Consider the following 19012-nt stretch of genomic DNA (forward strand, 5'->3'; position numbering starts at 1 on the left):
CAATTGGATGTGGAACAGGTTGCCGATTGGTTACACTCCTTGCTCAGCCCACCTATATCGCTATATATGATCAGCCTGCAGATTGTCCCAGTACCCCCCGAGGAAGCAAACACGTGAAACGCGCGTAGGGGTGCTGAGCAGTGTGGGGCCTTTACTATGGCAAATGGTCTGTATCTGGATGCCTAACTATAGCGATCTTTTTATATATACAGGATTAATACGGGATATTTGATTGCTGTATGCATTTATGTAATGTCTTATTAATACCTGATTTGAGAGATGTGTACCTACTCTCTGCATTTTTGAAAGAATATGTTGTTGTCCACACTGCATACAATGATATATATTGGATTACTGTATGCATTCATGAAATGCTTTACTGATATCTGATTGGAGAGATTTGTATTTATTCCCTGTATTTTTGAAAGGATATATTATTATCTACCCTGCATATAATGATAAATATTGGCATCTATAACTATCCATATGCCTTAAGGATATATGTAAACCACACTGCCCGGAATTTTTAATTGGTGTTTTTAGGGGCAGAATGAAGATATTTTATAACAAAGTTCTCTGTGTGTTGTGTTCAATAAAGTATTTAAACTAATTTATATGACTACTGTACTCTATGTGACTTCTATAGATATAACGAAGGGAGATATAATAGATGTTTCTGATTTATCTGGGTAACTCCTTGTATATAATTTATGGATCTATATATCCAACTTTTTCTAATTAATCTATATACACTGCCTACCTGATATCTCTGCAGATGGATTAGTCCTCAGAAGGACTGTTTGTTAAGATGGATATGTGTAATGTACGGTTTTTCTCCCTACACTACCTAATACACAAGCAAATCTCTCCCTGACGCAGCAGCAGCTCTCCCTACACTGTCTGATCCGGAGTGACTGTGACGAGCATGGCGGCGCCAGGTCTGATATACACCTGATGACGCTGTGCGGCCAGCCAATCACTGTAATGCCACAACCAACATGGCTACGGCATTACAGTGCATGGCAGGCAATCCCTGCATGTTCATTGGCTCTCTAAAGAGCGACAAACATGCAGGGAGGAGACCCGAGCTCCCGCTGAGCAACTCGGAAATACTCGGCGAGCGCCGAGCAGTGAGATGCTCGGGCGAGTACCGAGCAGTGGCGAGCACGCTCGCTCAACACTAATAAATACCATAGAAAAAAAATGATGCTGTACCCTGAAAAAAAAAATTAGTAATAGGGTGTCAATGTAAAAAAAAGGCACATGTGATAAAACGTGGAGTCCTATGGTCAAGTGCCTGAGGAATGATGAAGGCAGCACAATGACTGTATCCTCCAGCCTGGGTCACCGGACAGGTGGAACTCAAGGAAAGGAGAACAAACTCGTCCTGCTTTTCCCCCGGTTTTGGAAGCCGCAAAATCTCAGTCTTGCTGGACTGTAAAGTATAAGACATATGAAAAGGATTTCCGAGATTATACTGAGACACAATGTTGCCGCTTGTGATCCGATCTTTTCCATACGAAATATTATTTAAAGGAACTTTCCACTGACGAATATTGTATCATCATCATGGGATTGTGCAGAGAGACGCTGGACGACATTTCCGGCACACTATGATTGTAGACTTTGCAGACTCTTTGCTTTGGACTCAGATTATTCAATATATAATATCCAGTGTTTTAACACAAATGCGTTTCATTTTACAGGATATCGTGCTACAATGTTGCATCAGCATCGGCATCAGCGAACCATTACAAGTCTAAGGTCACAGCCATTACCTACACGTAAATAGAACATTCAGTAATGGCCGAGGTCCTACGTCTGCGCAGGGAAGACGCAGTCCTTTAAATGCAGACAGTTCAATAAGAAAGCATTGGTAATTGCATTATGGGGTTATTGGATTATAGGAACAAATATACTACGAGATTATGGCTTTAATGGTTGAATCGATTATTTTCTTGTCCTCAGAGGGATTTCATTTGGAGTTCTCCTGCTCAGATTGTCTGGTTTGGAATTCTTTCAAAAAGTGCATTAAGATCAGTGAACTACTTAAAGGAGAATTCCGGCTATAAACTGCTCTTCACGAATCTGTTGGGGATCGTATAGCCCCAAAACATTTAAAGAAAACACCCTTCCCAGAGATGTCTAGCTGAGGAAACAGCTCCCTCTCTTCCGGTCACACTATCCGTCTGCACCTCCTGCACCTGATGTCGTATGATGCCTAGTGAGTACAGTGCAATACTGTGCTTCACCTGCGGGGGCACTGCAGATTAAGTGAAAACTTGCTGCCAGGTTCACCCGTTGATCACAGCTGAGTAGGGGGTCACTAGCAACACGACATCATGGACATAGCTAATTGTAATAAAAATACAGAGAGTTTGAAGCAGAAACCCCCTTTTATATCTATGACGCGCCCCCTCGGCCGTGGGGTACTTGGTGCCGGGCCGGTCGTTGCTAGGGGAGATGTCACAGTGGCGGTGACCCGGTCCGTGACCCAGGATGGTCAGTAAAAAGGGGATTTTATAGTTTTTATGCACAAAGTTCGTGACGCCACCTGTGGTATGCGGCTAAAGGGAGTCGCCGCTGCGGAGCAGATCCTCTGGAGCTGATGTTAGTGCAGCAAAGCTGGTGTGGCTCTCCACAGGTAGAGCTTAGCTCCAGGGCAGTGTAGATGTTATAGATGAAGCTGGGCGTTGTAGTGCAGGGGTTGATGGCGCAGCAATAATCAGTCCACAACTTAATGGCGGTTTCCTCTTATCTTTACTGGCGGTGATTAGGCAAACCGGGACTAGGGTACTGGCTAGAAGTGGAAGTCCGGGCAGCCTGGAAGCAAGAAAGGAATCCACCTCACCAGGTGAAGTTGGAGGCCTTCCCTTTCCACTAATCTCTCTGGCCCTGCTGCTTGTAGCTGTGCGGTGGCCCTCGTCCCTGACTGCAACGTCTTTGTGCTCACCCGTATGGCAGGTAGCTCGGGCCTTGCTGATGCGTCGCTCCCACGTGGCGGTGCTGGGCCCTATGTGCTGCTGAGCCTACGGGTGTCTGATGGGGCCAGGAGACTCCTGCCCTCCGGTTTCTGCTGCTGGGCCTTCAGTGCCCCATAGCCTCGGACTCCCGTGTCTGGTTCCTCTGTGTTGGTTCCTTCTGGGGTGAACTGCCACGCAGTTCCACTCCCCAGCTCCTGTCTCGTCGATGTCCTCACTTCAACTCCTCACACTAAGTCTCACTAAGCCTGCCCCCAGATCCCCATTGCCAAGGGGAGGGGCTCCCCTTGCTGGTCTGGAGCCAGGACAGTGTTGCATGCTAGTATACCTGACTAGGGGACCCCTGCTTGCTTCCAGGCATGGCATCACCTCTTGTGAGGGAGGCAATGCCACTGTGGCAACCGGACCCCTGGGGTGCCACATCTACATATTATATTTCTTAAATATTCTTGAGTTACATCTAGTGATGTGTTCCCATCGATTTGGGCAATTTTTAGGCCCACTGCAGACCGGCGGGTGGAGCCGCCTGAAAAATGCTCGAGTTTCCCATAGACTTACATTGGGCTCGTTGCTTGGGTCGAGCAGATTGGAATACTCAGGTGCTCGACCCAAGCAGGGTCACAGGAAAGGCAGCGTAACATAAACTTAGCCATGCGGCCCAGACTGCTAACAGGCAAGACTTCGGTGTCCTCACCAAGAGGATGACTGACCATGCTCTCCTCCTCCTCCTCTCTGTCCTCTGGCCATCCACGCTGAACAGACGGTATGACAGTTGTGCAGGTAGTACCGTCTATAGCGCATGAAACTAGCTCCTGTTCTTCCTCCTCCTCCTCCTCCTCTTCCTCATTGTCACCCAATCCACGTTGGGATGAGATGAGGCTGGGCTGTGTGTAATCACCCTGTATGGTTCCTTGCTCCATCTCACGTGCTCCGCCTGCAATGCATCCTCTTTGATTGTGAGCAGAGAGCATTTCAGAAGACAGAGAAGCGGGATGGTGACGCTAATTATGGCGTCATTGCCGCTCACCATCTTGGTGGAGTCCTCAAAGTTTTGGAGGATGGTACATATGTCTGACATCCATGTCCACTCCTGAGGTCTTATGTGTGGAGTCTGACCTGAATACCAACAGCCTTGTTGATGCTGGTACTCAACAACTGCTCTCTTCTGCTCACAAATCCTTCCCAACATCTGCAGTGAAGAGTTCCAACGCTAGGGACATCACACACCAGTTTGTGAGCCGGAAGCTGCAAACGCTGCTGAAACACTGCAAGGGCGGTGGAAGCTGTAGCTGACTTTCTAAAATGGGCACACAGGAGGCGTACTTTAACAAGCAGATCTGGCAGCTCCGGGTAGGATTTGAGAAACCGCTGAACCACGAGGTTAAGCACATGGGCCATGCATGGTACATGTGTGAGCTTGCCTCGCCTCAGAGCCGCCACCAGGTTCCAGCCATTGTCACACACGACCATGCCTGGCTGTAGGTTCAGCGGTGTGAGCCATAGATCTGCCTGCTCTTTCAGAGCTGTCCACAACTCTTCAGCATTGTGTGGTTTGTCACCTAAGCATATTAGCTTCAACACAGCCTGTTGCCGCTTGGCCGAGGCAGTGCTTCCAGCTTGTGACTGATGTGGTCATTTTGGAGATAGAGGCTGAAGAGGAGGAGGAGGCTGAGGAGGATGAGGTGCAGGAGCTGTAGACTGTGGGGGCAACCCTGATTGAACCAGGGCCCGCAATCCTCGGCGTCGGGAGGACATGTTCCGTCCCAAGGTTTGACTGGGTCCCGGCTTCCACTATGTTAACCCCTTTAAAGCCCAAGACGTATTAATACCTACAGCTTTATATGATAATCCCGACTTATTATAATTGCCAGACCTGAAATAACAAGCACTTTCCACCTATTGTGTCCCCCCATTTCCATGTAGATTGTAAGCTTGCGAGCAGGGACCTCACTCCTGATGTAACTGTTAAACTGTCTCACCTTGTATTGAATTTATTGTTTGTACATGTCCCCGCTTAATTGTAAAGTGCTGCGGAATATGTTGGCGCTATATAAATAAAAATTATTATTATTATACCTATCTGGGCCTGGGCTTTAAGAGCCTGATACGTATTAGTACGTCTTTGCGATCGCGCGCACACACAGGCAGTGTGGGCGCGATCGCCGCCGGATGTCAGCTGATTGTCACAGCTGACATCCGGGGCTATGTTCAGGGAGTGGTCCAGCACCGCTCCTGGCACATTAACCCCCGCAATGCTGCGATCGAAGTCGATCGCAGCATTGCGGTGGCAAGGGGAGGTGATCACAATACTCACCTCCTCTTCTGGCCTCCAGCACTGTCTGCGGCAGGTTCCCGGATGTTTCCATGATGACCCGATGTCGTCATGAAAACATCCGGGTCACCAGACAGCAGTAAGGTATTTGCGCAGTGTATGACCAAACTATCTTCTCCCTGTGCAGCGCTGACAGCCTGCATAGCACAGGGATGGTGCTCCATTCCTGTGCTATGCAGACGATCAGAATAAAAAAAGTGCAAGTCCCATAGTGGGACAAAGTATAAAAATAAAAAAAGCGTCAGAAAGTGAAAAAAAAATAAAAAAATTGTAAAATATAAAAAAAAAAAATAATCCACCAAAAATAAAAGTATAATGCACCCATCAATAAATATTATTATGAAAAGAAAAACTATAAAAGTACACATATTTGGTATTACCGTGTCCGGAACGACCTGACCTATAAAGTTGTCCCACTAGTTAACCCCGTCAGTGAACACAGTAAAAAAAAAAAAAAAAAAAAAGAAGCAAAAAACAATGCTTTATCATCATACTGCCAAACAAAAAATGCAACAACACGCGACCAAAAAGATGAATATAAATAAAAATGGTACCACTGAAAACGTCATCTCGTCCTGCAAAAAACAAGCCGCCATACAGCTCCATCAGCCGAAAAATAAAAAAGTTATAGCTCTAAAAATAAAGCGATGCAAAAAAATATTTTTTTCTATAAAATAGCTTTTATTGTGTAAAAGCGCCAAAACATAGAAAAACTATATAAATGTGGTACCACTGTAAACGTACTGACCCGAAGAATAAAGCTACCTTATCAATTTTACCACATGTGGAACAGAATAAAAAATTTAAAAAAAAAACAATTACTGAATTGTTGGTTTTTGTTTATTCTGCCTCCCAAAAATTGGAATAGAAAGCGATCAAAAAATGTCACGTGCCTGAAAATGGCACCAATAAAAACGTCAACTCATCCCGCAAAAAAACACATGAAAAAAATATGGAAAAATTATAGCTCTCAAAATATGGTGATGCAAAAACTAGATTTTACAAAAAAATGCGTCTTTTAGGCTGCGTGCCCAAGGATGCGTTTTTCATGCATTTCTGCTGCGGAATTTCCGCAGCGGAAACGCATCAAAGACGCTTGGTAATCCGCACCCCATGGTTCCCAATGGCATTCCGCAATGTCAATGCACATGCTGCGGATTTTTCCGCAGCGTTTCTGCAGCGCTCATAAATCCGCAGCATGTTCATTAATTTTGCGGAAGCGCAGCGGAAGCGCCGCCATTGACTTGCATTGAGACGCATATGTGGCACCCCAGGGGTCTGGTTTCCACAGTAACAGCAATGTTATGTCTGAGAGCAGGTGGGAGGTCTCTTGGTCAGGGATCCTATGCATGCCACACCTCCTGCCCAGTCCTGGGAGGGGAAGGACTTCCCCTATATAAACCTAGGGCTGAGGCAGGGTTAGTGAGTAGAGAAGAAGTAGAGACAGAGAAGAGAAGCATATATAGGAAAAGAACATCAGGAGCTCTGTGGGAGCAGTGCTATAAGGAGTCAGGGGCTGGCATCTGCAGAGCTCGCCCTGACTGGGAAGCTATCACCGGACCCGGAGTCCGAGGCTGTGGGGACTAACTCCTACCCAGCAGCAGAAACCGACCGGCAGGGGATTTCAGGTCCTCTGGCCAAGAAACCCGAAGGCACGGTCACACGCGTGGGACCAGCACCGCCGTCGTGGAGCGGACGCCACTAGAAGGCCCCGAGTCAACGGCCATACGGGTGAGCACCACATGGTACACTCAGGGACGTGGGCTACTTATACCCGCCTCTAGCAAGGTAGCCAGAAGAGTACAGTCAGTTTGGGAGGCCTACAACTCTGCCTGGCCAGGGGAGATCCCATCTACTCAAGGACTGACCAGGCCCCGATCGCTAGCCAGTACTCCGGGAGGGTCTATCTTTATCACCAGTAAAGACCCTGAACTACACCGCATCGTCTCTGAGTGATTCCTGCTACCCCCATCATCCACGTCGGCTGCCCTGAGGCCATACCCCTCCCGTTGGGGGTGATACTATCACGCTGCACAATCCTACCACCGGCCTCAGCGGTCTGTCCTGCAGCGGCAGCTCCTTCGCTGCATTCAACGGGTGGCGTAGTCGTCCAACATCTACCGCTAATACAACGCCACTTAGTCTGACTCCCTGGGCACGGACCGGGTCACCGCCACGAGACTACAACCCTCAACAGATCCGGCTCCGGGTAAGCTCCTGCATGTGCAACGCTGTGCGACACAGGCCCAGGGGTGCGTCAACTTTTGGCGTAGTCGGCAGGATCTCGTGCCCGCAACCACCGGGTACTGCGTGCCTGAAAAAGACTGTTCAAACTTACCAGTGGTGAAGATTCCCGCCATCCGTGGAGGTTTCCCGCCATCCGGCGCCATCTTCTACCTTCTTCCCGCCATCCGCGAAGTTTTCCCGCCATCCGGCGCCATCTTCTGCCTTCTTCCCGCCATCCGTGGAGTTTTCCCGCCGTTGGACGCCATCTTGAAGACGCCGCGCGGGAAGAAGAGGGGCGTGGACTCCGAAAGCGCGCGAGAACTGAAGCCCCGCCTCACGTCCGGACGTTGCGTAAGGTCCTGGAAGGAGCCCAGCAGACGCCGACGTCACAGGAGCGCGACGGAAGGTCCTCAACCCTGACGATCCACTGCGGAGCCGCGGCCTACGGAAGAGGATCATCGCAAGGTAGGCCACGGTCCACTAGGGGGGAGGAAGATGTCGGATACGGAGGAGAGCTTCACTGCCTCAACCCCCACCAGCGCCACCGCTGCTGCAGTCATGCCCTATATCCCAGGAGCGGCCTGGCTACCCCAGTACTCAGGGGAGTCACATACCCTGCATGACTTTAGAGAAAAGCTGGATAGCCTCTTCCAGGTGTATCCCCTCACAGAAGAGCAAAAAGTGAGCATCCTGGTGGCCCAATTAACCGGGGCAGCCCAAAGGGAGGTAAAGTCCTGGCCACCTGGGGGGAGGACTGTTGCAGGGATACTAACCCGGCTGAGGGACACCTTTGATACCCGCACCTCAGCCGAGATCAAGCTTAGATTCTACGGGTGCAAGCAGCGAGCACACGAGACTATAAGGGTCTATGCCCTGAACCTACAAGAGGCCCTGAGAGCCATTAAGCAGACCGACCCTGACGGCGTGGGAGACGAGGACAGTGTGTTGACTGAACAATTTATAGAGGGTTTATATTGCAATGCCCACCGAAACCAGTTGCGGGCAATGGCCTTACAGGACCCTCATCTGGGATTTGCACAGTTCAAGGACAGAGCCATCCAGGTGCTCCGAGAACCGGCACCAGGTGGCGTTGTGACCCACAGACGCCCCACTACCACTTACCACCAGGAGGCGGCGCCCTTGTCGGCAGGGCCTGTGGGAGCTGATGCGCAGGCTTTGAACAATGACCCGGCTCCAGACCTGCACCATCAGGTCCAAGAGCTAGCTAAAAGCGTTGCCGCGCTAACCCGAACTGTGCAGTCTTTACAGGTTTCCACTCCAGGGAAGATCCAGCTGGCATCCGGACCGGAGGACATCCCGTGGCGTCGACCAAGGAGGACCCCACTGGCCAGAGGAAGACCCAGCGACCGATACAACGAGGACGGACAACCCATCTGCCGCCGCTGCAATCAACCCGGACATATGGCAAGGTACTGTCCTTTAAACTGGCACAACCTGGGGTAGAGGGCCAAACCCCAGGAAAAAGATCATCAGGCCCATCGAACTGGCGCGACAAATATGTGGGAGGACGTCCAGTCTTGCCTGTGGTACTGGATGGCATCCCTATGAGTACCCTACTGGACACCGGGTCACAGGTTACCACTATCCCGTACGTGCTCTTCAAGCAGTACTGGAATGACTCGGATATCACCCGCTACCCTGACGACGATTTGAGTATCATCGCCAGCAATGGTCAGCCCGTGCCACAGATTGGATTTAAACAGGTGACCATGAAAATCGGTAGAGTTGAACTGGCGGCACAGGGACTGATCATTGTAGACATTGACAAGCACGAGAGTCACCCAAAGATAACTCTAGGAACTAATGTAATTGAAAATTGTCTTGCAGAGGTGATTTTCCTTTTACAGCAGGTTGCCAAGAACGCCAGCTCCGGCCAGCAGCGAGTGCTCCAGAAAGAGATCCGGGCACTGATGCGACGGCAACAGATAGAACTCTCCGGTGGTGAGATTGGTAGCGTAAGAATGTGTGACCCTTTCCCTATTGCCATGCCCCCAAAAAGTGAAATGATGATTTGGTGCCGGGCAGCTATTGGTCTGAGAGGTAGAGATTACCAGGCAATGGTAGAACCAGTTTACTCAGACAGTAGGCCCACCATTTTGACAGCACGGGGGGTGGTCAATGTACGCCATGGGAGGGTGCCCGTTCGCATAATAAATATCGGGAAGAGGGAAGTGTACCTGCCCCGGTATGCCACGCTAGCCAAATTGTATACCATCAATCAAAATTCCATACAGTCCGTAGAACCCTTGCCTCCATCTTCCCCGGAGGAAAGTAACGGCTCTAAGGAAACAATGGAGGACTGGTGTCAGCAACTACATTTGAGTACTGACTCCACTCCCTCACACCAGAGACAGGGAGTCTATCGGGTGGTTCAAGAGTACGAGAGAGTGTTTAGTAAACACCCGTTAGACTTCGGGCGAGTCAAGGGGGTAGAACACCACATCCCCACGGGAGACCATCTTCCCATAAAAGAGAGGTATCGACCCGTACCCCCTGCACACTACCAACACGCCAAGGGGATGCTTAGGGACATGAAGGAGGCTGGGGTGATCAGGGATAGCTGTAGCCCCTGGGCAGCTCCACTAGTCTTAGTCTAAAAGAAAGACAACACCATGAGGATGTGTGTAGATTACCGAAAAATCAACCGTATCACACACAAGGATGCGTACCCCTTACCAAGGATAGAGGAGTCTTTGGCTGCTTTAAGATCTGCTAACTTCTTCTCTACCTTGGATCTCACTAGCGGGTACTGGCAGGTTCCTGTAGCAGAGGCGGACCGGGAGAAGACCGCATTCACCACCCCGATGGGACTTAGCGAGTTTACCTGCATGCCGTTCGGACTCTGTAACGCACCAGGAACCTTTCAACGATTAATGGAGTGCTGTCTGGGCCACAGAAACTTCGAGACGGTCCTGTTGTACCTGGACGATGTCATCGTATATTCCAAGACTTATGAGGACCACCTGAAACACCTGGCGGAAGTGTTCGAAGCTCTGGCAAACTACGGCTTAAAGGTAAAACCCTCCAAGTGTCACCTCCTAAAACCAAAGGTGCAGTACCTGGGACACGTGGTGAGCGCTGACGGAGTGGCTCCCGACCCTGATAAGATCACCGCAATTAAGGAATGGCCAAGTCCCTCCAGTGTAAAGGAAGTGCGGCAGTTCCTCGGGTTGGTAGGCTATTACCGCAGATTCATCCCCGGTTTCACCAAAAAGGCAGCTCCTATGCAGGACCTCCTGATAGGCCAGTCCCGGAAGGCCAAGAACCAGAAGCCGCCCTTCAAATGGGAGAAGTTAGAAGAAGAGTCCTTCCGCCAGCTGAAGATGGCCCTCACGGGGGATGAAATCCTGGCGTACCCTGATTACAGCCAGCCCTTTATCCTCTACACCGACGCAAGTAACATCGGGCTAGGAGCCGTACTGTCCCAGATCCAGCAGGGGAAAGAACGAGTAATCGCTTACGCCAGTCGAAAACTGCGACCCACCGAAAGAAACCCTGAGAATTACAGCTCATTTAAGCTAGAGTTCCTGGCAGTGGTGTGGGCAGTCACCGAACGCTTTAAGCACTACCTCGCTTCTTCCCGGTTCACCGTGTACACGGATAACAACCCGTTGACACACCTGGACACGGCAAGACTCGGTGACCTAGAGCAGAGATGGATGGCCCGTCTGTCCAACTACGAGTTCACAATCAAATACCGGGCAGGACGCTCCAATACCAACGCGGACGCCCTGTCCAGGATGCCAAACCTACCGGACGTAGGAGAAGATCCAGAGGGACTGGAAGAAGTCGAACTCCCCGCGTTCCACCGTCATGGGACTATCCAGTATTCCCATCGGGTAAGGAGTAAGCAAGCCGCTACGTTTAACCCCTTGCCTCACTACAACTGGGAGGAAACGCAAGACAGTGACCCTGCCGTCCGACTGGTGAAGGAGATGCTGACTCGGCCAGAGGCTCGCCTTGACCCAGACGCTCCGGAGGAAGCCAAACAACTGTGGGCTGAGAAGAGTCGACTGTTCCTTTACAAGGGGAAGTTGTGCCGCAGAATGGTTAACTCCCGGACGCATGAACTAATCTGGCAAGTAGTGGTGCCACGAAGAGACGCAGCCATGGTGATGGAGGCATACCACGACGGGGCTGGACACTTCGGATGGAAGAAGTTGGAGTTCCTGCTGCGCGGGCGGTTCCACTGGGTAGGCATGAGGGGAACCATCGAGAGGTGGTGCAGAGACTGTGGCCCGTGCAACCTAAGAAGGAAGGACCGTGCCAGCCAGAAGACCCCCCTTCAGTCCATCGTCACCAAGCAGCCGTTGGAACTGGTAGCCTTGGATCATGTAAAACTGACCCCAAGCAGAAGTGGCTACGTCTACGCGTTAACCATTGTGGATCATTACTCCCGGTTCTTGGTTGTCGTCCCCGTTAAGGACTTAACAGCTCAAACAGCAGCTAGAGCCTTCCAGCAGCACTTCTGCCGTCCACACGGGTACCCGGACCAAGTGCTGACGGACCAGGGACCTGCCTTTGAAGCGGAGGTCTTCCAGGAATTCTGCAATCTGTATGGCTGCCGGAAGATAAGGACGACACCCTATCATCCGCAAACTAATGGACTTTGTGAGAAAATGAACCAGGTGGTAATGGATCTTCTGAAAACGTTGCCCCTGGAAGAACGCAGTCTGTGGCCTGAGAAGCTGCCCGACCTGGTGGACCTATACAACTACATCCCTGTAGGTTCCACCAACTGTACCCCGGCTTACCTAATGAGGGCAAGGCCTGGTAAGCTACCTGTTGACCTGGAGATGGGAGTCCTGACACCCGAGGACACTTCACCGGAAGCAGACTGGGACACAGAGAGGCAGCAGCAGTACCGGAAAGTACAGGAGAGCGTGGAGCGAAGTCTCTGTCTCGCTAGGGAAAGACAAGAGAAAACTTACAACCAGTATGCTCCCGCTGTTCCCCTGGTACCCGGAGAGCAGGTCTTGAAGAGGAAGAGACGGCTCCACAAGTTGGACGACCAGTGGGAGAAGGACCCGTACACCGTACTGCCCTCAAGCCACGACAACCCGAAGGTTTGTACCATCAGTAAAGACGGAGGGGAAACCACAGCCATTGTATCCCGGGATCACCTGAAGAAGTGTCCCGAACAGCTACGGAACCCAGAAGGAGAGCAAGAAGACCCTCGACCCGTAGAGGAAAGGGAAGATATGGTTAGTACTGTGCTCGGAGACTTCCCTCGGTCCTGGACTCAAGTCAATGGTGCAGTTGTGGTACCCGTCCTCACGTTCCTCCAACCAGCATCCCAAGTGCCTACGGAGCAACAGATAGAGCTGGAAGAGCAGCCGGTCCAGGAGGCAGCAGACTCCACACAAGCAGAACAGGAGGATCAACCCTCTGCTCATAGTGAGCCTGCCGTACCCCTAGTGAGCCAAAGAGCCCGTAAACAGCTGCCCAGTTTACACTTGACAGCTCCTACACCCTGTAGTTCAGGGCCAGACAGTCAGCTCCGTAGGTCCACTAGGGCCACTAGAGGCCAGTTACCCGCACGTTGGAGGATTTGAAGTGTTTAAATTGTTTTATTGAGGTCACCTGTCTGTTACTTGTAAATAATTATGTGTTTCTAGTTATTTTTAGGAGTCCTTGGTGGATTTACCGGGAATCCTTGTACAATTGGTTGGAGCGTAACCTAGGAATGGACTAAAGACTGTTAAGGACTCGGGGCAGGACAGACCCCTACCTGGTTACGTCTCCCTGTTTTGGTGAAATGGACACCTTGCTTTTCTTCAAAATTGCACCCGGTTGCGGACACGCCGTAACCATCTTTATGTGTTTTTCTTATTGTATTATTATTGTTTATACCTTGTTATGTTTTTCTAAAAATATGTTTAGTCCCGGAGTACTAAATTTCACTAGGGGGGAATGTGGCACCCCAGGGGTCTGGTTTCCACAGTAACAGCAATGTTATGTCTGAGAGCAGGTGGGAGGTCTCTTGGTCAGGGATCCTATGCATGCCACACCTCCTGCCCAGTCCTGGGAGGGGAAGGACTTCCCCTATATAAACCTAGGGCTGAGGCAGGGTTAGTGAGTAGAGAAGAAGTAGAGACAGAGAAGAGAAGCAGATATAGGAAAAGAACATCAGGAGCTCTGTGGGAGCAGTGCTATAAGGAGTCAGGGGCTGGCAGCTGCAGAGCTCGCCCTGACTGGGAAGCTATCACCGGACCCGGAGTCCGAGGCTGTGGGGACTAACTCCTACCCAGCAGCAGAAACCGACCGGCAGGGGATTTCAGGTCCTCTGGCCAAGAAACCCGAAGGCACGGTCACACGCGTGGGACCAGCACCGCCGTCGTGGAACGGACGCCACTAGAAGGCCCCGAGTCACCGGCCATACGGGTGAGCACCACATGGTACACTCAGGGACGTGGGCTACTTATACCCGCCTCTAGCAAGGTAGCCAGAAGAGTACAGTCAGTTTGGGAGGCCTACAACTCCGCCTGGCCAGGGGAGATCCCATCTACTCAAGGACTGACCAGGCCCCGATCGCTAGTCAGTACTCCGGGAGGGTCTATCTTTATCACCAGTAAAGACCCTGAACTACACCGCATCGTCTCTGAGTGATTCCTGCTACCCCCATCATCCACGTCGGCTGCCCTGAGGCCATACCCCTCCCGTTGGGGGTGATACTATCACGCTGCACAATCCTACCACCGGCCTCAGCGGTCTGTCCTGCAGCGGCAGCTCCTTCGCTGCATTCAACGGGTGGCGTAGTCGTCCAACATCTACCGCTAATACAACGCCACTTAGTCTGACTCCCTGGGCACGGACCGGGTCACCGCCACGAGACTACAACCCTCAACAGATCCGGCTCCGGGTAAGCTCCTGCATGCGCAACGCTGTGCGACACAGGCCCAGGGGTGCGTCACATATAATCCGTGTCTGTACATTTGTACAAGCGGATTCTATGCGTCTCTATGTGCGGATGGTACCCAGTTCTGGAGGAGAGGAGACTCTCCTCCAGACCTGGGTACCATTGTACCTGTAAAAAAAAGAATAAATTAATAAATAAAGTTTATATTCACCTGTCCGGCGGCCCCTGCAGCGCTTATCTTCAAGGTCCTGAGATGACGTCGCGGTCATGTGACCGCAGGCTGTCTCGCGATAGCCCGGCAACCAGGAAGAAGCCAGGACGAGCGCGACAGCACACGCGGCGGGGCATCGGAGGTAAGTATAGCTTTAATTTTTTATTTTTACGGTCACACTATATAGATCCATGCCGTTTGCATGGATTTATATAGTGTGACCTAGTTGTCAAGCACTTTCCAAGTGATGCTAATCGCCTGGAAAGTGCTTGTCAGTCCGCATGAGGAAACGCATGCGTTAACGCATGTGAATCCGCATGTGAATCCGCATGTATTCTGCAGGAAAAACGCATGCACAATCTGCATGCGTTTTTTCTGGCAAGGGAGATCCAGAAACGCTGCAGAAATTTTCAGCTTCATTTCTGCCTCGTGGGCACATAGCCTTACAGTAGTGTGTGACAGCTGCCAATCATAAAAACCCAATATGATTCTGGTATCTCTGTAGTCGCACCGACCCGAAGAATAAAGTCGTCCAATCACTTATACCGGGTTAGGGTTGGGGTTGGGATTAGGGTTGGGCGAGGGTTGTGCTAGGGTTAGGGTTGGGGTTGGGGTTGGGGTTAGGGTTGGGGTTGGGCTAGGGTTGGGGTTAGGGTTGGGCTAGGGTTGGTCTAGGGTCATGGTAGGGCTAGGGTTAGGGTTGGGCTAGTGTTAGGGTTGGGATTTTTTTCAAAAGTAAAAAAAAAAAAGATGACGATATGGCAACTAGTGTTGAGCGCAAGTGCTCGCTACTTGAGTTTGCATTGGGTGCTCAGGTATGCATTGAGTATCGCGGGCGCTAGAGTCTCCGCCCCATATGCTTCGCGGCCAAAAAAAACTTCTGGGGATTGCCTGCCATGCACGAGCGATCCTGCATGTTTTTTTTTTCGGTGTCTAATAACCGTGAATCATGCGGGCGGGGACTCGAGCATGTCACTCGAGCACCCGTAACACATGGTGCATATGTAGCACCCTGAGGATTCGGCTGCTACAGGGGTATTACACCTCAAGCCAGAGGTGTGATATTCCACTCCCGGGTAAGGATGGAGTGTGGAACTGAGCTCAGTAGGCTGCATGCACTACACACATCCCATTTCCGGAGGACAGACCAATGGTACTCCCACTTAATAATGTGCAGGTACGACCGAGTCTGTCCTTGGCTGGAGTGGGAGGGGGGTGGTACATCCCAGTAGTGTAGGGGCAGATAGGGGGAGCAGCCTGGGTAAAGTTAGGAGCTCATTGGGTGCTGGTCACCTGAGCTCACACATAGAGGGAGTATATAAGGTGGGCACCATCTTAGATCAGGGTCAGTCTTTTGCAGAGTGAGGTCAGTCAGTCTGTGAGAAGTCAGAGAGACATCAGTCTTTCCAGAGGAGTGGAAGAGAGCAGAGGAGCAGAGCAGCCCCAGAGCAAGAGTGAGAGAGGAGAAAGAAAGACCCGGAGGGGGAGAAAGAAGGAACTCCAAGAACCCAAATACAATCACAGGGTGAAGAGTTGGCAACAGGGTACCGGATCCCAAGCTGGTGGAGGGCACTAATCCTCAGCCCCCCCAAACAACACTGGCCCAGGGGGCGCGTCAATTTTGGCGTAGTCGGCAGGATCTCGTGCCCGCAACAACCGGGTACTGCGTGCCTGAAGAGAAGTTGCACCGTTACCTCAAAAAGAAGTCTCCTGCCGGTTCCGGAGGGTCCCCGCCATCGGGCCCCATCACAGGTCGTTTCCCGCCGGTTGTCCGCCATTTGCAGCTTTTTCCCGCCATCCATGGAGTTTCCCGCCACTGGGAGACGATTCCCGCCATTTCTGAAGATTTCCCGCCTTGGGGGAGCGGACGCCATTATGGGCGTGCCAGAGGGTGGCAAGAGGCCACCTCCCATCGTGGGCCAGGTCGAAGAATGGCGCCAAAAGCGGAAACCGCGCCCACCAACAGAGACTGTGATGCTGGAAGTGTCCATCAGCGTAAGAGAACTGCCCCTGGAACTGACAATCACAAAGTTGCCCCGGGACCACCCTCGATGTGGGCGGAGACAGAAGAAGAGAACAAAGATGGGTGTCGCCTGGAGCAGTCTGGAGAGAGCGCACCCGGAGACAAGACGTCTGGAAGAGAGTCCAGAGAGAGCCCACCCGGAGATGGAGGGAGAGCCAGGCAGCACCGACCCAGCGGTCAGGAGCCTGATGCGGGCCGCCACTCCAGGCAGCACCGACCCAGTGGTCAGGAGCCTGTTGCCGGTCGCCACTCCAGAAGGTCTGCTGGAGACAACGAGAGGAGAGCAGAGCAGCACCGACCCGTTGGTCAGGAGCCTGCTAGAAGCAACGACCCCACTAGGCTTAGTGGAGGTCCTGGCACAGCTCCCCCGAGATCGGGAGTGTGCACAGACTGCGCTGGAGGGCCTCGCACAGAGGATGGCCCGGGTGCAGCGAGAGACGTTGGCAGAGTGGAGCCGAGAGATGGCCCAACAGACAAGAGCCCGTCAGCGGAGCACGCCACCCGAGACGAGGAGACAGACCGCCTCTGAGGATGGCGCAGGAGGACTAAAGGCCGGAGACGGCGCCGAGAAGGGAGCCGAACGAAAGGAGGCAGGTAAAGGGGACGTCTCTACCCCAAACCGGGAAACCGTGTATCTGCCCCAGCTCCCCGTCGCAGAGCCCGAAGTATCCCCTGCCGTGCCCGTCGCTGCAACGTCACCGCCGCAGACTAGGCCTCAAACGGGAGCCGCGACCCCTGTGACGTCACACGCCTCGACCCCGAGCGTGACCAAGCAGGAAGTACCACAAGCCTGGTCGCAGGGCCTAGTACCCCCGGGCGCCGCAATACCAACAGCGCCCCCTACCTCCGCGGAGCCACCGGCCTGGTCGCAGGGCCAAGTAACACAGGGCGCCGCCGTTCTTACGGTGCCCTTCACTTTCCAGGTGCCCCAGGCCTGGCCGCAAGGCCTGGGCAACCCGGGCGCCACCACCACCGCGCCCATAAAACCAAGAGTGCCGCATCTGGGAGAAGATCTGTTCGCCCAACATACGTGCCCGGATGGGCAGCCCTGCATATGGCCACCGGAGTTTCACCATCCTCGACTCCGGAAAGAGAGACCCCTAGACGAACCCCTGATCCCGGCTCCAAAGCCCATAAAGAGGATCTCGCCCCCGCTAGAGGAGGCACAGTTTGAGTGGGACCCCACCGGAGAAGATCTCATGGGGTTCACTCAGGAGACTCGGGCAGCCGCAGCGGAGCGTGCAGAGTGCTGCCGCCAGCAGCTCGAGGTCTTTGAGAGGGAGCGGAGAGAGAGGCGGGTCCGGGAACAACAAGCCCAAATAAAGAGCGCGGAGCAGAAGAGCCGGGCCAGGAGGAGTCCCCGTGCAGCTCATGGTCCCCCTTCCACCGGGACTGTGATCAAGTTTAATATGCAGCACGGGTGGGGCTTCATCCGAGATCACCGCACCCCAGGCGACGTCTTCGTGACCAGGAGAGACGTTGAGTCCCACCTACCGGAGGGACACAGAGGTCGTGACCTTTATATAGGGGACGAGGTCACCTTCACCCGGTACAAGTGTGCCAAAGGACCCTACGCCCTCCATGTGCATCGCCTGACGGAGGAGGAGCTGCGGTGTGAAGAGGAGCAAGAGGACCCGGACGGGTCTGAAGCTAAAGTTAATCACGAAGAAAGAGCAGGAGGACGTCGTCGTTGAGTACAGCAGAGTAGAAGCTGTATATAGTTGCCCGTCGGGGCACAGTGAACCGTTGCTGCTAATATAGTCCCCGTTGGGACCAGAGAACTGAACTGTTATCCCGTGTGTCCCTATTCCCACTGACCGAGGACTGAGAGCGGTCAATCCTCCCTAATACCTGGCCGAGGACTGAGAGCGGCCATATCCCTTTGTATATAGTTGCGCTTCCTAAAGCGCCCCCTACCGGTTTTATAGGGAACTGTTTAATTCCAAAAGAGACTGTCGCACTTTACCCGGTCACAAGTTGCACCGTGACCGGAGGTACCCGAAGACAAGAATGTTTATATGAAAAGTTTATGCTGATATATATGATGTGTTATATGTTTTATATGTTTATGGAAAAAATTTGTATGTTTTGGATGTTGTTTATATCTTACAGCCCGAGGACGTGCTGTGATTTACCAGGGGGGAATGTAGCACCCTGAGGATTCGGCTGCTACAGGGGTATTACACCTCAAGCCAGAGGTGTGATATTCCACTCCCGGGTAAGGATGGAGTGTGGAACTGAGCTCAGTAGGCTGCATGCACTACACACATCCCATTTCCGGAGGACAGACCAATGGTACTCCCACTTAATAATGTGCAGGTACGACCGAGTCTGTCCTTGGCTGGAGTGGGAGGGGGGT

This window comes from Phyllobates terribilis, unplaced genomic scaffold, assembly GCF_046119375.1.
Source record: "Phyllobates terribilis strain yellow unplaced genomic scaffold, ASM4611937v1 Scaffold_8__6_contigs__length_399053987, whole genome shotgun sequence".
Lineage (NCBI taxonomy): Eukaryota > Metazoa > Chordata > Amphibia > Anura > Dendrobatidae > Phyllobates > Phyllobates terribilis.